Here is a 13150-nt window from a genome sequence, read left to right on the forward strand (position 1 = left end):
CAACCTCTCCGGCTTATACAGATGCCATCTCTCAGAGCCATACAGATGCCATCTCTCGGAGCCATCAACCCTGCTCTGAGTGTACTCTCCTGAGGAACCAGTGCCCTTATCAGCTTCCAAAACGGAAAAATCATTTTTGAGCGGGATCCCAGAGGACTCCTACAATATGTGCCCAGTTCTCTTAGCCAACCTGGCTCTCCCATTCTCTCCTAACCACCCATTCTCTCCCTCCCTCCTGGCCCTTGAATGTGCTGTTATCACCTCTCTGGATGTGCCACCCACGTAGCTCTCAGCCTCGCGGATGCCACTCAGTGACCCCAAGCACCACTCAAGCTCTAAAACCTGGAGCTCAGGTTTCTGCAGCTGGCAGCACTTCCTGCCTATATCGTCGTCTAGGATGCCTGTCGCGTCTATACATTCACACATATTACAGGACAAGCATTCTACAGGAATGAGCTGTCCTGCCAGGTCTGAACTTTACTTCTCTTAGGGTTAACTTTATTCTACTTTGCTTTGCTTGTATGCCCAATTGTTTCAAACTTCCCAAAGTCTCATTGTTTCATATATACCAAAGTCAACTTTTTTCACCTTTTCAACATTGCATTACTCCAAATTTTTTTAAGTTTCGCTGTCTCAAACATCCCAAAGTTTAATTATTCAATTTTCCTGAAGTCTAACTACTTCAAACATCCCAAAGTCCAAATATTCCAAACAGTCCAAAATCTCACTGTTCCAATCTTCCCAAAGTCTCACTGTTTTAAATATCCCAAAGGCTGAGGGCGGAATTCTCCCAAAGGCCCGACGCCGTCGTGAAACCCGGAGAGGTTCATGACGGCGTCGGAGGCCTCTCCTGGCCCCCTATTCTCCCCCCCCGCCGGGGGGCTAGGAGGGCCGTGCCGGGAGACTCGGCCGCCGGGCCTTGTCACTGGCGTCAAGGCCCGGCGCGCCGAGAATGACGCGCCTAATGACGTCAGCCGCGCATGCGCAGGTTGGCCGGTGCCAACCCGCACATGCGCGGTTGCCGTCTTCCCCTCCGCGCCTTGCAAGACGTGGCAGCATGAACTTACGAGGCGGCGGAGGGGAACAAGAGCGTCCCATTGAGACGCCGGCCCGACGATTGGTGGGCACCGATCGCGGGCCTGTCCCCTCCCAAGCACGGTCGTGGTGCTCAGTCCCTTCTAGGCCCCCCAGAAGCCCGAAAAGGGCGTCTCACGCCGTGTTCACGACGGCAGTGACCAGGTGTGGCTGCTGCCGTTGTGAAACGGTCGCGAACAGCAGGCCGCTCATCCCAACCGGGTCGGAGAAACGCGACACGCCATTTTGGGGGGGTGGGAGAATCGTGGGAGGTGCGAGAGCGGACCTCCCGCGATTCTCCCACCCGGTGTGATGAGCGGAGAATTCCGCCCTCACTGTTTCAACGTTCCCAAAGTTTCACTGTTCCACACTTTCCAAAGTCTCACACATCCCCAGATTTCACTGCTTCAAACTTTCCAAAGCTCAAACTTTCAAAACTCACCAAAGTCTCACTGTTTTAAACTGCCCCAAAGTTTCCCTTATATATTATATGTGTCCTTTTTTTGCTTTTTGTCTTTATCAATAAAAATTACAATCAGGTTTGTGCCTAAAATTGGCTCCTCAAAGAAGTACTCCCTATTTGTCAGGATGAGTGCATCTCTCGCACCGCTCAAGGCTCGACACCATCCAGGGCAAAGCAGCCCATTTAATTGACATCCCAATCCACGACCCTCCACCCTTACCACCGACCACAATGACAGCACTGTCTACCATCTGCAGGGTGCACTACAGCAACTAACCAAAGCTCCTTTTCCTCTTTAAAAATGTTTCCAATTAAGGGGCAATTTAGTGTGACCAATCCACTTTCCTTGCACATCTGTGGGTTGTGGGGGTGAGACCCACACAGACTTGGGGAGAATGTTCAAACTCCACATGGACAGTGACCTACGGCCGGGATTCGAACCCGGGTCCTCTGCGCCGTGAGGCAGCAGTGCTAACCACTGCGCTACCGTGTCGCCCCAAAGCTCCTCTGCCAGCCAGAAGTATAATGCTGGCAGACACATTGCATCAACTGCAAGTTTCCTACGAAGTTACACATCAACTCAACATGGACAGAAAAGTCAACGTTGTTTCATCGTTTCTGGGTGAAAACCCTGGAACTCCCTCCCTCACAATACTGACTGTGTAGAGGTTGAAGAAAGTAGTTCATCACCACCTTCCTGAGCCCAATTAGAGATGGGCAATAAAAGGTGGAGTCAGAAAGAGCTCTTTCACCCAATCGATAAATTAGAAAAAACCTGTTAAGTGCTTTGAGATGCTTCTGAGAGGTTTGCTGAAGGAGAATTTCAGTCCCCTTTCCTTTGCAGAGTTCCTGCAACTCATTCTGTTAAATTTGATCACTTGCATTCTTAGTTATGCCCGAGAACATTCAACCTTTTCCAGTCCCTGCAACTCATTCTGTTAAATTTGATCACTTGCATTCTTAGTTATACCCGAGAACATTCAACTAAACATGTTCCTCATTTTCACATGCAAAATGCTAAATCTGTGAAATGAAGATAGAATTTACCAACTAAATATTGCCTTTCTTTCTTTCTAAATATTGTGATGGTACGAATCAATCACAGGCAATTAACTCCTCTTAACTCAAATGGAAATAGCTCACAAAAATGCCAGATGGGAGTGTGTTATGCATCAGGAGCTCAGTTGATTCAAATTATCTCTTGCTTTAATCCTGAAACATTTTGGAGCACCGGTTTGTTATCTCCTGCATTTAGGTCCCAACTGGAGGCTCAATGTTTACCAGAAATTGGGCCCGAGGCCTTGTCTCAATAACTTGAATGAGTTGCTGGAACTGGTTGTGTCTCTAGACGCAGCTCGCCTCTTACCTAATTATCAGTTTCTGGCTGCTTGACTCGTATCGAATACAATAGAAGAGCACAAGAAGCAAGCCATTCAGCCCATCTGGTCCATGCTAGTGTTTATGCTCCACACATTCTCCTCCAACCCGAGTTCATCTAACTCCAACGTCACAACATTCCTGTTCCCTCATGTGGTTATCTTCTTGTTACTACCCCCACGAGACCCACGGGTACTGTTTGGTTGGGCAGTGCCGGTAGTTCCGATACTGAAACTGGACAAAACCGTCCAGTTCTGCGGGGATTATAAACTAACCGGAAACATTTGGACAGATACCTCATACCGTGAATAGCGATAAAGAGGGCCTCCACGCAAAGTTGGCTGGAGGACACTCCTTTGCCAAACTCGATTTGGGCCAAGCGTACCTCCAATTGGAGCAAGATGCAGGCTCCAGACAATTTGTGACCATTAATACACATAGAGGCCTCTATGGAGACACAGGGTTGCCAGTTGCTGTGTCATCGGCTTGCACTATTTTCCAGAGGTCCATGAAGAACATCCTCCAAGGATGGCGGTCTACTTGGATGGTGTTCTGGTCACCAGAGTCACCAAAAAGGAACACCTGCGCAGCGACCTGGGTTCAATTCCGACCTCGGGCAACTGTCTGTGCGGAGTCTGCATGTTCTCCCCTTGTCTGCGTGGGTTTCTTTCGGGTGCTCCGGTTTTCTTCCACAGTCCAAAGATGTGCAGGTTAGGTGGATTGGCCATGCTAAATCGTCCCTAGGTGGTTACAGGGATAAGGATGGGGGACATAAGTTTAAGGTGATTGGAGGAAGGTATAGGGGAGATGTCAGAGGGAGGTTCTTTACACAGAGAGTGGGGTGGGTATGTGGAATGCACTGCCAGCAGAGGTGGTGGAGTCAGAGTTAGAAGGAACATTTAAGCGACTCTTGGACAGGCACATGGACAGCAGTAAATTGATGGGGTGTAGGTTAAGTTGATCTTAGATTAGGATAAATGGTCGGCACAATATCGTGGGCCGAAGGGCCTGTACTGTGCTGTACTGTCCTATGTTCTATTCTAAAGGTGACAAAGCGACTGCAATAACTACAGAGGAATCTTCCTGCTGTCAGCCACAGGGAAGGCTATCACAAGTCCTCCTTAATCACCTTCTCCCTATGGCTGAAGTGCTTCTCCCAGAGTCCCAATGTAGATTATACCCATTAAGGGGCACAATCTTCCCCGCATGACAACTGCATTGGAAATGCAGGGAATAGCACAAACCCTTGTTCATGGTCTTCTTGTACCTCACAAAGGCTTTCAACACTGTCAAACATGAGGGCTCATGGAGCATTCTCAGCCTTTTTGGCTGCCCCCAAAAATTCTCCGCCTGCTCCACAGTGAAATGCAAGTCATGATCCTGACCAACGGATCTTCCACAGACTCAGTTTTCATTCAGACTCGGGTCAACCCAGGCTGTGCCATTGCACCAACGCGTTTCTCGATCTTGCTTGCTGAAATTCTCCATCTCACCCTCAGCAAGAGTGGAGCTAAACTACAAACAAATGCAAATCCGTTCAACCTCCACCACCTGCAGGCCAGATCCAAAGTCATCTTATCTTCTGTCATTGAACTATAGAATGCAAATGATGATTGAATTTGCACACTCTCGGATGCCAAGCCACCGTCAACACCTTCGCTGAAGCATACAAGAGCATGAACGTTAAACGAAACATCCGTAAGACAAAGGTCTTCAACCAATCTGCCCTGCCAAACAGCATTGCCTTCTGGTTGTCAAAATCCACGACAAGACGTTTCACAATGTAGACCACTTTCCATACCTTGGGAGCGTACTGTCAACAAGGAGAGACATTGATGGCGAATGTTCAACACCACCTTCAGTGCGGCAGTCCAGCCTTCACTCGCCTAGGGAAGAGAGTGTTTGAAGAGCATAGCCTCAGACCCGGCACCAAGTTCATGGTGCACAGAGAGGCAATGATACACATCCTCCTCTATGATGCACACATCATCCTCTATGGCTCAGAGGCATGTACTCTGTGCAGCAGACATCCTCAGAATTCTGGAGAGGCACCACTGGCGCTGCCTTTGTGCGATCCTGCAAATCTATTGGCAGGATAGACAGCCCAATGCCAGTGTTCTTGCTCAGGCCAACTTCCTAGCATCCAAGCAGTGACCACGCTCGATCCGCTCTGCTGGGCAGGCCCTATTGTCCACTTGACTGACATGAAATAAACGTTCTTCCTAAAGTTTCAACATGGCAAGTGGGCTCTGAGAGGCCGAGGAAACGCTTGATGGAGACCCTCAAAACTTCCATGGAAAAGTGCAACATCCTCACTGACACCAGCGAGTCCCTGGTCCAAGACCACTTGAAGAGGCGGAAAAGCATCTGGGAAGGAGCTGAACACCTCCCGTTTCATCGCCAAGGGCAAGCTGAAGCCAAACGTCGATATGGCTTGGGCACCCATGGGCACTTCCAAGGTGCCCAGGTGACAGTGCCAGCTGACAAGGGCACTGCCAAATTGACACTGCCAAGGTGCCAAGCTGACATTTTTTGTACTTCGAAGATCAGGCCGGCATTGCCAAGTGTGGGTATTGGGGTCGGGGGGGGGGGGGGGGGGGGGGGGGGGGTCGGGGACCATCACATTTTGCGTTTGGGTTGGGGGGAGGTCGGGGATTCTTTTGGGGCCTCACTGCAATGGCCGGTTCCGGCGAGCAGAGCTCTCCATTCTAAAAATGAGGCTATGTGCGGCCTCGCCCACCCGTTCCCCGATCCGGTCCTGACTCGATGCAAGTTGTGTTGAATAGTCATGTGTTTCTCCGCTCTGCGAGAGCCGGGAAATACGCGGCTAAACACGCTCGCTCGGGAACCTGTTCCTTTTTGCCAAGATCCCGTCCAATGTTTTCTCGATTATCAATACCCTTATTTTTCTGGATAATCACATTGTTTTATACATTGAAGCATCACTTTTGATGGAGTGTTAGTGATAATATGCATTCAATGGAGTATTAGTGAAAAATCCAGGCATAACTAAAAATAAGAATAAAAAGACTTCAGAATGTCCAATTCACCGAACAGCACGTCTTTCGGGACTTATGGGAGGAAACCGGAGCGCCCGGAGGAAACCCGCGCAGACACGGGGAGAACGTACAGACTCCACACCGACGGTGACCCAAGCCGGGAATCGAACCCGGGTCCTCGGCGCCATGAGGCAGCAGTGCTAACCACTGCGCCACCGTGCCGCCCAATGTGCACGTCCACCATACATCACGACACATCCCAAAATGTTTTGTAATCAATGTGGTGGTGTGGTCACTTTGAAATGAAATGAAATGAAAATCGCTTATTGTCACGAGTAGGCTTCAATGAAGTTACTGTGAAAAGCCCCTAGTTGCCACATTCCAGCACCTGTTCGGGGAGGCTGGTACAGGAATTGAACCATGCTGCTGGCCTGCCCCGGTCTGCTTTAAAAGCCAGCGATTTAGTCCAGTGTGCTGAACCAGCCCCATTTTGTGAGGTAAGAAACACAAGATTAAAGTTGTGCATAGCAAGATCCCATTACAGCAGTATGGTGATAGTCAGTGATCTGTTCTGGTGACATTAGTTGAGGGATAGATATTGTCCAAGTCACCAGAAAGAACTCTCCTGTTTTTCTTCAGGTCAAGCCAGGGTATTTTCTACCTCCAGATAAGAGGGGTCGGCAGGGCCCCGCGTCAGTTGAAAGTTGAAACAGTGCAGAACTCCCTCTGTACTGCACTGGAGGGTCAGCCTGGATTATATGGTTAAGCCTCGAGTGAGACTCGAACTCACCAATGCACGTTACCCACTGAGCTGCGTTATTAAAGCACATCTTTTGCAATCTAGAATCACACCAGATACAACTGACAGATCACAGCTTGTGTTACAAGCCTCATGCCAGCCTAATGGGTGTCTGCTGTTCATTATTTCCTTCACACCTTAAAAACAACAGCTGCTGACACCTCAGCTCTCAAAGCAACGGAGCAGCAGGACATCTCCAAATGATAAATACACAGAGAGAACTTACATGGGCATTTATCTCTTCTACCAAGAGTGCATGTGTCTGGTAGATTGGATGCATTAAGTGCATTTTTAGATACAATCGGCTTGTAATTTTCCTTCTGTTGAAATATGTCAATTGGGGTAATGTTCCAGTCAGGGAGGAAATTTCTGATACGTGCTTTTTTCATTTGTTCAAGGGAAGTGGAAATCACTCGCGTGGCCTGCATTTATTGCCCATCTCTAATTGCCCTTGACAAGATGGTGGTGAGCCATCTTCTTGAATAGCAGTGGTCCGTGTGGCACAGGTACATCCACAGGGCTGTTCGTAAGTTTGATTTGATTTGATTTATTGTCACATGTACCGAAGTACAGTGAAAAGTATTTTTCTGTGGCTGAGGGAACGTACCCAGTACAGACATAGCAGACAAAAAGAATAATCAACAGAGTACATTGACAAAGAGTACATTGACAAACACTGATTGGGAAACCACAAACGACAAACCACAGTGTGGAACAAGCGGCCAAACAAAGCAAATTCATAGAATTAATAGAATTTACAGTGCAGAAAGAGGTCATTCAGCCCATCGAGTCTGCACCGGCTCTTGGAAAGAGCACCCAACGACACACCTCCACCCTATCGCCATAACCCAGTAACCCCATCCAACACGAAGGGAAATTTTGGACACTAAGGGCAATTTAGCATGGCCAATCCACCTAACCTGCACATCTTTGGACTGTGGAAGCACCCGGAGGAAACCCATGTACACATGGGCAGAATGTGCAGATGCCGCAAAGTGACCCAAACCGGGATTTGAACCTGGGACCCTGGAGCTGTGAAGCAATTGTGCTAATCACTATGCTACCGTGCTGCCAAATACATGAGCAAAAGCAGCTTAGGGTGTCGTGAATAGTGTTCTTACAAGGAACAGATCAGTCCGAGGGGGAGTCATTGAGGAGTCTTGTAGCTGTGCGGAAGAAGCTGTTCCTAAGTCTGGATGTGCAGGTCTTCAGACTTCTATACCTTCTGCCTGATGGAAGGGTCTGGAAGAAGGCAATGTCTGGGTGGGAGGGGTCGCTGACAATGCTGTCTGCCTTCCTGAGGCAGCGGGAGGTGCAGACAGAATCAATGGGAGGGTGGCATGCTTGTGTGATGCGTTGGGCTGAGTTAACCACACTCTGCAGTTTCTTGCGATCTTGGGCCGAGCAGTTGCCATACCAGGCTGTGATGCGGCCAGATAGGATGCTCTCTATGGCACACCTGTAGAAGTGTGTGAGAGTCGATGCAGATATGCCAAATTTCTTTAGCTTCCATAGGAAGTAGAGATGTTGTTGGGCTTTCTTGACTGTTGCATCAACGTGACTGGACCAGGACAGACTGGTGGTGATGGTGACCCCCAGGAACTTAAAGCTGTCGACCATCTCCACTTCGGGACCATTGATGCAGATGGGAGTGTGCATCATGCTGCGCTCCCTGAAATCGATGACCAGTTCAGGACAACTTCCTTGACTGGTGTACTTTTGGTCCAACTAACAAGGTGGGAGGCATTGCTGGAGCAAATTCTGGGGAATGCAGTGGGACACGTGGGCCAAATGGCGGAGAATCATATCACAAGAATTGGATTAGCAATGGAGAAGAGCAAGGAATAACCCAAAGTAAAGCTTTTATACTGGAAGAGGGCTGAGAGGAGATCTGACCAGGATAAAATGGAACCAAAGATTGACAGGATATTCTGTAATGGTACAATGGGTGATCTTTAAGAAGAATAATAATCTTTATTATTGTCACATGTAGGCTTATATTAACACTGCAATGAAATTACTGTGAAAATCCCCTCGTCGCCACATTCCGGTGCCTGTTCGGGTCCACAGAGGGAGAATTCAGAATGTCCAATTAACCTAACTGCACATCTTTCGGGACTTGTGGGAGGAAACCGGAGCACCCGGAGCAAACTCACGTAGACATGGAGAGAACGTGCAGACTCCGCACAGACAGTGACTCAAGCTGGGAATCGAATCCGGGACCCTGGCTCTGTGAAGCAACAGTGCTAACCACTGTACTACCGTCCCACCCTAAACCAGTAAACAAAAGAGTTTGGATCTGGAAAATGCTGTTACTTTTGAACTGCGCTGAAGGGTGTATGAAAACCTTGGAAAAAACAGCTGAAACTTCGAAAGGATGAATTTGTTCTTGGAAAAAAGAGTTTGAAAGTATAAGGAACATTAGACTGGCGGGATGTCTTGACTCACCATTGACGTGACTCTAAATGAACCTCTTAAAGCAGCGGAGGAAAATCACGTTTTTGTGTTTGAACATGGACTAAACAACTCGGATATTTGGTTGACTCAATCGTTCTTCTTCCACCCGCACCTTAAAGAATCTCCGATTGTGAATGAGAATAGAGATCAGAAAGTTAAATCCACAAAGGTGATCCAAAGACGAGGTTAAAAGATGCTGCTGCCCGGTTTTAAGCAACAACCAAAGGAAACCCTGAATCCGGACGGCAACAGGAATTGTGACAGAAGATTCTTTCGAGTTACATCAGCTTTATTTCAAAAACCAAAGTGGCTTTCAGCAATATTGTTCCTGACAATCTTTTCCAGACTCAAACAATTGCGCTGTATTTTCACCAAGGACTTGAAAACTAAATGGACTTTGAGTACAAGAGTTGGCAGGTCATGTTACAGTTGTATAGGACTTTGGTTCAGCCATATTTGGAATACTGCGTGCAGTTCTGGTCGCCACATTACCAGAAGGATGTGGATGCTTTGGAGAGGGTGCAGAGGAGGTTCACTAGGATGTTGCCTGGTATGGAGGGTGCAGGCTATGAAGAAAGGTTGAGTAGATTAGGATTGTTTTCGTTGGAAAGACGGAGGTTGAGGGGGACCTGATTGAGGTCTACAAAATTATGAGAGGTATGGACAGGGGGATAGCAACAAGTTTTTCCCAAGAGTGGGGGTGTCAGTTACAAGGGGTCACGATTTCAAAGTGAGAGGGGGAAAGTTTAAGGGAGATGTGCGTGGAAAGTTTTTTACGGAGAGGGTGGTGGGTGCCTGGAACGCTTTACCAGCGGAGGTGGTAGAGGCGGGCACGATAGCATCATTTAAGAAGCATCTAGACAGGTATATGAATGGGCGGGAAGAGAGGGAAGTAGACCTTGGAAAATAGGAGACAGGTTTAGATAAAGGATCTGGATCGGCGCAGGCTGGGAGGGCCGAAGGGCCTGTTCCTGTGCTGTAATTTTCTTTGTTCTTTGTTCTTTAATCATCATGGGAAAGGAACCGCAAGCAACAAAACTATTTCTCTGCCATTTGAGAGAAGGACTTTGAGGATCACCGTAAGAAAGTCTTTAACACTTCACTGTTACCTGTCCTTGATGTTTACAGATTACATTGTGATGTTGCCAAAATGGACAGTTTAATTGACAATGTGACAGCTTGTTGGGGGGGGGGGGGGGGGGGGGGGGGGGTAACATGTTAACAATTAAAATGTATAAAGTGTCACAAATTTGTATATTTTGGCTATTGTTTATGAAAACACATTATTAAAGTGATGAGTTTTAATTCCCTGAGCTGGGGATTCATAAGATATAGGGGCAGATTCAGACCATTTGGCCCATCGCATCGGCTCTGCCATTCGGTCATGGCTGATCTCACCCTGGCCTTAACTCCACACCATCCTGCCTGTTCTCCAAAACCCTTCAACCCGTTACCGATTAAATATCTGTCTCACTCCTCCTTAAATTTACTCACTGTCCCAGCATCCGCCCGCATTCTGGGGTAGCGAATTCCACCATTGTGAGGTTTATGTCATGTTTTAGAATTGTATAATTTGCTTTCTTGGGGCTCGAGCTTTGAATGTAGGGCAGGTGAAATATGTCATGTGACCTGTGTTGGAGTCGGTCTGACAGTAAGCTTAAGTGGTGTAATTGCCCTGAATAAACTTTATTCTGAGTGAGGTGCACTTACACCTGGAGAAAATAATAGCACTTTGAGTGCTACGGCTATTAGGTTGCAAACAGTTGTGCTGCCAACCCATCCTTTTACTTTCAAAATGAAAAGAAGTTGAAATAAAAGATATCGGATTCTCATTTCTGCTTGGCTACAAAGCTAATGGGCGGGATCCTCCAATTTGGAGACTATGTTCTCCTGCCGGAGCCGAATCGCAATTGGTTTACGATACCCCTGGGAACAAACCGGCAAGCAACTCAGTGTTTTTTTCATAGAATTTGCAGTGCAGAAGGAGGCCATTCAGCCCATCGAGTCTGCACCGGCCCTTGCAAAGAGCACCCAACATAAGCCAACGCCTCCACCCTATCCCTGTAATCCGACCTAAACTTTTGGATATTAAGGGCCACTTTAGCGTGGCCAATCCACCTAACCTGCACATCTTTGGAATTGTGGGAGGCAACCGGAGCATCCGGAGGAAACCCACGCCGTCACATTGAGAAAGCCCACACAGACAGTCACCCGAGGCCGGAATTGAACCCAGGTTCATGGAGCTGTGAGGCAGCAGTGCTAACCGCCGTGTCTCCCAAATCTATGCATAGAGTGGATTACGAGGGATTCCCAGGGAATTCCGCTATTGGGCAGCCATCTTGAGCGGGCGGCCCGAGAGCAAGGTCCCGTGGCCAGCCAACCCCACCTCCCGCATCGCAAATCGGGCCCGTACCCCCCCCCCCCCCCCCCCCCCCCCACTCCCTGCGCCTGTGAAGGGCTTGATGACCACCCACATCTTGGGTGGACCCACTGAGGCATATTCTGGAACTGCGCTGCTGTCATTACCACGCCTGAGATATAAATGCTCCCTCTGCCAGAGCGGCTGCGGAAACCAAGCTGGCTTCCTTTTCAGTTTCTTCATTAGAGGCACTGGAGTGACTCATGTGGTAACTCAAATGTTTGTGGGATCCTGAGGGGTGCAAAATTCCAACTGTGTTTCATGGCCATTCAAATGTTTTTCATGTGAAGAGCCATGAGTTTTCCTCAGAGATATATGCCCCAATTTTAATTTGAAGCTGGAAACGGAGGAATCTGGATGGCAAGTGGGGTAGGTTCCGACGGTAACATTGCAATCAGAATTAACAAGCAAGTCTTGACTTCTTCGAGTCATTGTCCAACCATCAGCACCACAGTGCCACCTGTATCTCCACACAGTCTTGCAGTCTATCAAACAGTAAGTGTGGTCTATTAACCAATTAAAGCTCTAATTTTAACTCTAGCACTGGGGAACATTTACTTTGTCTTAACAGATTCCCCCTCTCAAAGAACATAGAACATACTCTGCAGAAGGAGACCATTCGGCCCATCGAGTCTGCAGCGACCCACTTAAGTCCTGACTTCCACCCTATCCCCGTAACCCAATAACCCCTCCTAACCTTTTTTTTGGTCACCAAGGGCAATTTATCATGGCCAATGCAACTAATCTGCACATCTTTGGACTGTGGGAGGAAACCGGAGCAACCGGAGGAAACCCACGCATACACGGGGAGAACGTGCAGACTCCACACAGACAGTGACCCAGCGGGGAATCGAACCTGGGACCCTGGCGCTGTGAAACCACAGTGCTATCCACTTGTGCTACCGTCCTACAAATGAAAACAATAATAATATTAAGGTTTTTGGCATAACTTACCTTAACATCAAAAAGGGCGGCACGGTAGCACAGTGACCAGCACTGTTGCTTCACAGTGCCAGGGTCCCAGATTCGATTTCCGGCTTGGGTCACGTCACTATCTCCCCGTGTCTGCGTGTGTTTCGTCCGGGTGCTCCGGTTTCATCCCACAAGTCCCAAAAGACGTGATTGTTAGGCGAATTGGACATTCTGAATTCTCCCTCAGTGTACCCGAACAGGCGCTGGAGAGTGGCGACTTGGGGCTTTTCACAGTAACGTCATTGCAGTGTTAATGTGATCCTACTTTTGACAATCATAAAGATTAGTATGTATATATTTTCTCTTCTACAATCAAAAAACACCCTATTCTCCCTTCTTAAAAAATATTTTAATTTCCGCCCTCACATTCTCATCCCACTTTAACAATGTCTGAGAGCTTTTACAAGTAGCCCCTTTTTTTTGCCAGTCAGCCAGATAATTGGGAACTGCTGTCAACCTACTTGATCTGGTCAATCGCCCTATTCACTAGTATTTGTTTTACACTCGCTGCTTCAATCGTAGCCTCTTTACATTGACACATTTCGTAGAGTGGAGATTCTCCCAAAGGGATTTATTGTCTATGTGATGCT

This window comes from Scyliorhinus canicula, chromosome 17 (assembly GCF_902713615.1).
Source record: "Scyliorhinus canicula chromosome 17, sScyCan1.1, whole genome shotgun sequence".
Taxonomy (NCBI): Eukaryota; Metazoa; Chordata; class Chondrichthyes; order Carcharhiniformes; family Scyliorhinidae; genus Scyliorhinus; species Scyliorhinus canicula.